General features: G+C 48.5%; 1 long non-coding RNA gene across 1 annotated transcript; it reads left to right on the forward strand.

Annotated features, from left to right (window-relative positions):
- Positions 1-64: 64 nt before the first annotated feature.
- Positions 65-4,946, forward strand: LOC139177138 (uncharacterized). Its single transcript, XR_011561614.1, has 2 exons — positions 65-196; positions 834-4,946. It is a non-coding gene; the product is annotated as an uncharacterized lncRNA (long non-coding RNA).
- The last annotated feature ends 4,170 nt before the right edge of the window (positions 4,947-9,116 follow it).

Raw genomic sequence — 9,116 nt, forward strand, 5'->3', positions numbered from 1 at the left:
AGACGGGTGGGGTGGGGGTGGCGCCGAAGAATTTAGGTTCGAGTTCTTCCTCAGTAGTGTCGGCGAGACGCTGTGGGGTGAGACAGCAAGGGAGAATTTAAGTGTCCTGGGCTGACTGAGTGTTGAGAACACAGGGATGAGTCAGACCTGGCGCATACGCTGGAAGGGATCCCGGCCTGTGGAAAGAGACTGTTGGGTAATCAAATCACTTAGGAAAGGGCGCGGGTCTTGAAGGTCGGGCAAGGACACTTCAGGCGAGGGAACCGGGGGAGAAAGGTCCAGCCAGACTGGCTTGGACTCCTGGAGTTCCACGGGTGAGAGACAGACTGGTGGGAAGAAGACCACGTATTAAACCCTTCGCGAGCCGCGGTGGAGGAGGGATAGTGCTAAAGGTCGAAAATTCAAACGCCTGCGTGCGCAGCCCACTGCGCGCCAAAAAGGAATGCCAGGCGGAGCGTTGTCTGCAGAGGGTGCGTGCGCAGTCAGTCCAAAGGGCTCCGCGACTTAGATGGAGCTGATGGTTACCCATGGGAACGCTAGATACTTCAAGAGAAAAGTGTATGTGTATTCATAGCTATGTAGATAAGTGGAGAATTTACCCTTTTTCATGTAAAAATTCTATTTGGACAGGGAATACATGTACTTTTTGACAAAATTCGAGCAGCCCATAGGGTACACGAGAAAAGTCTTTCTCCACGCTGGTTCCCATATTCCATTCCTAGTGCCCCGCTTCCCAGTGTCCTGGAGCTGCTGTTACACCAAAGCATTGGAGCTGAGAACTTGAGCCTGGCCAGGTTCTTTAACCCTTTCTGCCTTTTCGTCTGTTTCTACAGTGGAGGACTTCCCTGGCGGTCCAGTGGTTAAAACTCCATGCTTCCAGTGCAGGGGGCACGGGATGGATCCCTGCTTGGGAAACGAAGGTCCTGCATCCAGCTTTGCAAGGCCAAAGAAAGAAAAAGGGAGTGCTGGATCACCACTTCCCTGGTGGTCCAGTGGCTAATTCACTGCACTCCCAATGCAAGGGGCTTGGATTCCATCCCTGGTCAGGGAACTAGATCCCACATGCCTCAGCTAAGAGTTCATGTGCACCAACTAAGGTTTCCAAATGCCCCAATAAAGAGCAAAGGTCCAGAGTGCCACAACTAAGACCCAGTACAGCCAAATAACTAAAAGGTGCAATGGAGATGGACTTGCCTGGTGGCACAGTGAATAAGAATCCACCTACCAATGCAGGAGACACACGTTTGATCCTTGGGTTGGGAAGATCCCATGGAGTAGGAAATGGCAACACACTCCAATAAGCTTACCTGGGGAAAATCCTATGGACCGAAGAGCCTGGCAGGCTACAGTGCATGGGATCCCAAAGAGTGGGACCCAACGGAGGGGCTGAGCACTCATGCAGAGGGGTACTGTGTTATGATTTTGTGGTTTACAAAGATAGTGATAGTGACTGAACTGCTCCCCTCCCCTCCAGGCCTCATCCCTGCTGCCATTTTCTCAGCACAGGTGGCAGGTGGAATTCTTGCTCCAGGCCGTTACAGTCTGGGTGAAAACAACCATCACACAGACTGAGTTGAGAGTCCTGTTGTTTATGATTCTCCAGACGATTGTGGGTGTTTGGCAGAGATACACATGACAGGACACCTTTGTATTATGTCTGTCGGTATCCCTTTTTAGCATCTTCATCTGTTAGGTTGCATCTGTTTTTATTACCTGAATTTCTCAACCCCAGGGGAGCCTCCATGCCAGTTTCACCTCTGGGAAACCCTTAGAGGTGGGAATTTGAGTTAAGGGGAAAGGAGAGGCTTGGCATTGGGCCGTGGGCCCACTGTAACCACCTTCCCTCCTCATTTAACACATGCAGAATACGAGTCTGAGAAGAAGGGCCTTACTGAAGCCCCCATAGCCAGGAGGCATCAAGGCCTGGATTCAAACTCCAGCCTGTCTCATTCTAGGGCGAGCCCATATTTTTTTCTTAGGCAATGGGCAGCCTGCCTAGCGGTGAGTCACAATTGAGCACCCAGAGAGCTGCCTTTGGTATTAGTAGGATGGTATGCAGTTGTGTGGATGTGCAGGATTTAACCATTGCCCTAGTGATAAACACTCAGGTTCTTTCTGAACTTTTGCTGTTACAAACATTCATCACAATGAATATTGTTGTACATCAGATTGCATGTAGGTGATAGTATTATCAATAGAGTACCTCATTTGAAGTAGAATTGCTGGGTCAAAGAGTACATGAACTGGGAATTTTAAGAGCCCTTTGCCAAATGATCTGTTCATTTCTCAAGGCACTTCTCTGTTGGTTTCATTCATTTGTTTATATCTAGTGAATGAATTCTAGAACTCTAGTCATCTGCCAGACGTGGTGTAAGTTGGAGATCCTGTAGTGCAGGGGTCCCCAACCTCTGGGATCTAATGCCTGATGATCTGAGCTGGAGCTCATGTAATAATGGAAATCCAGTGCACAATACATGTAACACGCTTGAATCATTCCCAAACCACCCCATGCCATCTGTGGGAAAATTGTCTTCCACAAAACTGGTCTCTGGTGCCAAAAAAGTTGGGGACCGCTGCTTTAGTGATAGAACAGAGCACCTGCCCTCCTGGAACAGATCTTCTCGTGGGGTGGATGATGTCAGGTAAAAGATGCTTGGAAGGAAGAATCAGGATAAGGGAATTGAGAGTGACAGAGGTCACAGAAAGTGACAGGTCGTCGGGGAAGGCTCCTCTGAGAAGGTGACATTTGAGCAGAGGCCTGAAAGATGGTAAGGGGATGAACCATAGGCAGATGCTGAAAAACAGATTGAACATCCCAAAGTGATAACGGACCAGGGTGTTCAAGGATTATCAAGTTGAAGGATTATCAGCCAGAGTGGCTGAAGCATAGTGAAATAGGGATAGGATTATTTAGGGATACAGCTATAGAGAGGGCCAAGTTACATGAGGCCTTGTAGGCCATGGTAAAGGCTTTTGAATTTACTTCTAAGTGTAACAGGAAGCCTTTGGAGGGCTATAAGCAAGGACCAGCGTGTTGTGATGTACATTTTCTTAAGACTTTTACATTTCTGAACTATGAGACTGTTATGAACATGCAAAAAAGTTAAAGCAGTGCTGGTTGCCATGAGAAGAGTGGGCTGCAGCTGGGCAGCAGTGGAAGCAGGAGATGAGGAAGCCACTGTCCCTTCCCTGGGCGAGAGAGGATGATGACTCAGGAGGAGGGTTGTAAGAGGAAGCATGAATCAGGGATGACTTAAAAGTCATCCTGGAGGTTTGGGCCTGACCCACTGGGTGAAGAGTGATGCTTTTTGAAGATGGGAACGAGCGGACTTGGTGGGACCAAGCTTTGAGGTGCACGTTGGTCCAAGTAAGTGGTCACAGTAGAGAGAAGCCAGCATTTGTAGATTCAGAATTTTTTTACTGACTTTTCATTGTGGAGTTTTAAAAACACACACAAAAGTTTTTCTGGTATGAAGAACTCGAAACCCACCACCCAGTATGGCCAGTCAGCCCATTTTACTTAACTTTTTTCTTCTGTTTTCTTCTTTCTAATTTTATAAGTACACTTTCTCCTGGAGTTTCTGTTTTATTTTTTAAGCTTTTAAGCAGACTTTCAGATGTCCTGTCATTTTATCAATAACGATACAAGTATGCTAAATTTTGAGCTGTTAATATATAGATGGCATTTAAAGCCTGGGGATTTGTTGAAACCATCCAGACTGAGGGAGTAGATTGAGCAGAGACTGGGCCCTGGGCCTCCTACATTTAGGAATCAGAGAAAGGACCACTGTCCTAGAGAAGGAGCAGGAACATCAGGAGAGGTGATAACCTAGGGCCAAGGGAAAGAAGATTTCCTAAAAGCTGGTGATCAACTGGGGAGCAGAGATAACAGAGCAGTAGCTGGAGGTAGATGTGGGTCCACCATGAAGAAAACATGGCTGTCTTATCTCCCAGTCTTGTTGCAGGATAATTGTCTGGAAGAGGATCAAGTGAGGGTCCTTGGCTTCACACAGAAAAGAATTCAAGAGTGAGCCATAGTGTAAAGTGAAAGTCAGTTTATTTAGAGAGAGACACATTCTGTAGTCAGAAAGGAGACCATCTCAGAAAGCAAGAGTGGCCAGTGGGTGTGGGGATGGTTAGTTTTTATGGGCTGGATAATTTCATAAGCTAACAAGTGGGAGTATTATTCCAACTATTTTGGGGTAGCAGCGAGAATTTCCAGGAATTGGGCCACCACCCACTTTTTGGCCTTCTATGGTCAGCTTCAGAACTGTCATGGCGTGTGTGGTGTGTCACTTAGCATATGCTGATATATTACAATGAGTGTATAATGAGGCTCAGGGTCTAGGGAAGTTGTATCTTCTGTCATCTTGGGCCTAGTAGGCCTAGTTTTAATTGTATCATCAAGATCTGCATCATTCTTTTAAAGGTTGGGTCCTGTCCCCTTCCCTCCTGTCTTGGTCTCACTCTGTTGTGGAAACTTCTCAATACCGTAATAGAGAATCTATAAGGAAAAGTTTATAGGCACTTATTTTTCTTTATCTTTTTTTGTCTCAGTGTAACTTAAATGTGGCCAAGTGCAGAAAAGGGTCATTAAATGTTTACAAATATATATATGTACTCATGTAACCACTAACCAGGTCAAGATAGAGAACATTTCTGAAACCCCAGAGATTTCTGATGGGCTGTTTCCCTGTCAGCTCCCCTGCTCCAGAAACAGCCTCTGATCTGATTCCAGTCATTACAGATGAGTTGCGGCTGCTCTTGAACTTGAGAGAAATCTGACAGCAGGTCTTCTGGGTTGTCTGCCTTCTTTAGCTCTTTGGTCTGTGAGAGTCTTCCCTGCTGTTGAGTGTATCAGGAGCTTGTTTTGTAAGAACTTGGAAAGGATTTCTACATGAAGGTTGTTTTACAATGTAGAAAATAAAGACTCAAGTTGAATTCCAGCTGCTTTGCAGTGTGGTGAGTACATGGTGGGCTTTAAGGATAGTGGAGGATGGAAAGTGCTTAAAGTTCCGGGGGGCCAGTTTTAAGATGGGAGGAAAGACAGCATGTTTGTGTGCTGCTGGGAGGGACAGTGAAACCATGCCACTCAAACTGGAACTTGAACCCACGGGCCAGGACTCACACCCGGCCAAACCCAGACTGGGACTCGAACCCACGGTCCTTTAATTGAGATCCCACACCTGGCCTCAGCACTTAATGAAGCTCAGGTTCTAGATGTCCCCTTGCAGGAAGAATTCAGTGAAAGACCAAGTGACGGGTAAGAAATAGATTTATCTAGAGAGAAACACACCCCACAGACAGAACGTGGGCTGTCTCAGAAGGTGACAGGCCCTGGAAATTTTGGAGTTGTGAGTTTTTTATGGACTGGGGCTAATGAGTGGGAGGATTAGTCCAGCTATTTCTAGGAAGGGGCAGGGATTGCCAGGAATTGCACCACAGCCCACTTTTTGACCTTTTATCATTGGCCCTGAAACTGTCATGGAGCTGGTGGGTGTGTCGTTTAGCTCATGTATTACAGTGAGTGAATAATGAGACTCAGGTCTACTGGAAGTCGAGTCTCCAGCCATCTTGGCTCTAGTTGGTTCTAGTTTGTCATGTCCTATGGCAGTGTCTTTCTTTTAAAGGTTGCCCCCTGCCCCTTCCCTTCTATTTCAATAGCAGGGAAAATGGATGAGGGAAGAAACTTAGGACTCTGGCCCTTGAGGAAGTGAGAAAGGGCGCAGCCAGGGTACACCCTTGGCTGGACTAGAAGAAGGGCCAGTTCATTCTGGTAGAAGAAAGAAAAGACATTGCTTCCAAGTTGCAAAAGCACTCTCCTGGTTTTTACATGTTAGCAGCTGTCCCACACAGCAGAAAACCTAAAAACAAGTCTTTAGTCTGCAGTCTGGTATTGATGTAGATGATATGGCTTCCTTCATGGACCCTCATAAAGAACTGGAAAAATACTGGTGATATTTGTTCTACATGGGTGGGGAAAAGGGGACAGGAGAGTCCAGGAAAGATGACCAGTTTTGACAATTCTTGGGAAGAAAGAGGAGCCCTGTGGCTGGAGCAGCTGTGATACTTGGTTTATAATAAATATGGATTTGGTCTTTATCCCGGAGTCTGGCACAGAGCTCCTAAAACCTTTGGAACTTCCAGTGAAGAGAGTAATAAGGGTGTCTTTTGTAATGAGGTGGCTTTGCGAAGCATCTCGGTAATCTGAGGATAGGGGCTGGGTGCCAGGGGCCCCAAGAGGTGATTAGAGGTTTAGAACTTCCAGATCTACAGGAAGGGGAGAGGGGTTGGAGGTTGGATTAGTCACCAAAGTTTGATGATTTAATCAGTCATGGCTATGAAATGAAGCCTCCATAATAACCCCCAAAGGACAGGGCTTGGAGAACTTCCAGGTTGGTGAACACTTGGAGATTTGGGGAGAGCAGTGCCAAGAGAGGGCATGGAAACTCCCTGCCCCTTCCCCAACCCTTGCCCTGTGCCTCTCTTCCATCTGGCTGTTCCCCAATTACATCATTTTATAAGAAACCTATAATCCAGTAAATAAAACGTGTATCTGAGTTCTGTGAGTCACTCATTGAACCCAAGGAAGGGGCTGTTGGATCTGTAGCCAGTTGGTCAGACACACAGGTGACAATCTGGACTTGAAATTGGCATCTGAAGGGGTAGGGGTTGGGGGCAGTCTTGTAGGACCCAACCCTTAACCTGTGTAATCTGATGCTGTCTCTGGGTAGACAGTGTCAGGGCTGAGTTGAATTGTGATGTCTGAGAATTGCTTGGGGGGAGGAAAAAAACCCAAACCACAACACTGGAATTGGGTGCAGAATCATTATCTGCTGTGACAGGGAGGGGATAGGGAGGCTGGAGGAGGGGTTGGGCCACAGCCTGAAGAGCACCCCAGGTGAGGCCTGTGGGGTATTAACACCATTCTGTAGGGAAAAAGAACACAGCCCTGGCTGATACCTGGAAGCCGGTACACACCAGGGTGCGCAGCAGGTTTCTTTTCAAAGTTCAGAATTGGGCAAAAGAAAATCAAGATGGGAAGGAAGAGTTTTTAGGGTCATGGAAACTTCAAGCTTGAGCTGAGTGGTATTTGCTCGGGTGAATGCATTTGTAAAAAAATCTATTGAGGCTGCTTTTAAACTTTGTGTCATTTATGTAAAATAAATCTCAATAAAAGAAAAAATGAGTGGGGACTTGCCTGGCGGTCCAGTGGTTGAGAGTCTGCACTTCCATTGCTGGGAGCATGGATTCCATCCCTAGTGGGGGGACTAGGATCCCACATGTCACAGGGCTAGGTCTAGGAGCTGGACTTTGACGGAAATACAGGTGGGAATCATGGCAGGGTTTTGAGCAAGGGAAGGGCCCGGTCATGTCTTGGATGGTGGCCCCAACCCCTGACTGGCCCTCGAACCCCAGTAATCCCCCAGCCCTTTCTGGACCCACTTTTCCCCACCCTGTCCTCTTACAGGCATGGAGGCAAAACTGAAGTAGGAGGGGGAAGTTGCCAAAATCACCGTGAAACCAAGTCCCTCGGGAGCAGAGCCCTCTGACTCATGCCTGCAGCCCCCACGCCGGTGCAGGGCAGTCAGGAAGTGGTGATGGTGTGCGGGGGTGAGCAAAGACTGCTGGAAGCGGGGCGTCGGGACCCGTGCTCCACAGTGAGTGGCAGCAGAGTGGCGGGGGCAGATCCGAGCATTCAGAACGGCAGTGCTCTCCCGTGCTCTTAGTGCCTTAGGCAAAAAGCCCCTTCTCACCAGTGCCTACCTTGTCGCAGGAGAAACCAAGCCATAGAAGGGGCGGCGCTTCCGGCCACCCCAGGTAGGCAGTGTGTTCATTCAGTGGTGACTCACTGAGGCCCAGCATATGCAGGCCCTCGACAATGAAGACACAATATAGAGAGCAAAAATGAAAGGAGGGTATAATGATCCCTAAATGAATGAGCTGGCTGGCTAAGCGCTGGGCCTTCAGAGCCAGGCCATCTGGGTCAAATCCCAGCTTTGCCATCTCCTTGCTGCGGGTTCAGGTAGGGTTCTTAATCTCTGTGCCTCGGATTCCTCATCTGTATAATGGGACCAGTAATACCACCTTCCTTCTGTAGAGATTTTGTGAGATCATTTATATAAAGGATTTAATGTGGGACTTGGCACAATAAATATTACTGTGATAGAGACAGGTTCAGGGGGTCTGTGGGAGCTTCAGAGAGGGCTTCCTGGCGGAGGGGACACGTAAGCTGGGGCCCAAAGGAGTTGGAAGGAGTTTGCCCAGTGAAGCCAAGTAGAACTAGGAAAGGGTGGTCCCAGTAAGGGATCTGGCAGCACTGAGGAGGGCTCACTGGAGGGGAGGGTGTTGGAAGTGTTCCTGTTTCCTCTGCCGCCCAGGTGGGCTGGCGTCCAGAGGAAGGGGCAGTGGGTGGGGCAAGCCCCAGTTTAGCTCTGGGGGCTGAGGGGCGGGGCTGGCTGAGGACTTGCAGGGAAATCCAAAGATAGCTCAGCAGAGAAGGATGACTCGCAGCCCGGGCTTCCCCACAAGTCAAGGGAAGCGGGGATGAATCAGCCTCTCAAAGTGGAAGGCAGCGGCTGTGGGAAGTGAGATCCAGGTTCAGGATCCAAGGCCACTCTGTCTCTGACTCACCTCAAGCCAGGCTCAGTCTCAGGATGCACTGGGTGTGAAGCCAGACCCTTGAAGCCTTCCTCCTCTAGAAACTTCAGTCTCTGTATTTGTACAGTGGGGTGGGGCGGGGCAGGCAGAGGTGGTGGTGACTTACAAAATGGGACCGCAGAGCTGGGCATACAGGAGGACCTCCATAAGCGCCAGCCCCCTTCCCATTTCCTGGCCAAGTCCTAGCAGATACGAGAAATGAGTACAGGGGATAGTTTGGGGTTCCCGTTACTCTCCTGATGGACGAGTTGTCATCTGGGTTCTGGTGGGCTATGAGTAGAGAGGGGCAGAGGAAAGAGCAGCCATATACTGATTGTGTCTGAAAATCAATAGCACTGATAAAAATGATTAAGTTATCTCTCATGAATTCTTACTAAATGCCCAACCCTCTGTGCCCCTCCCTGTGGGAAGGTGACCCCATCTCACAGGTGAAGTGAAATGTTCGGAGAGATGAA

The sequence above is a fragment of the Bos indicus genome, chromosome 18 (genome assembly GCF_029378745.1).
Source record: "Bos indicus isolate NIAB-ARS_2022 breed Sahiwal x Tharparkar chromosome 18, NIAB-ARS_B.indTharparkar_mat_pri_1.0, whole genome shotgun sequence".
Taxonomy (NCBI): domain Eukaryota; kingdom Metazoa; phylum Chordata; class Mammalia; order Artiodactyla; family Bovidae; genus Bos; species Bos indicus.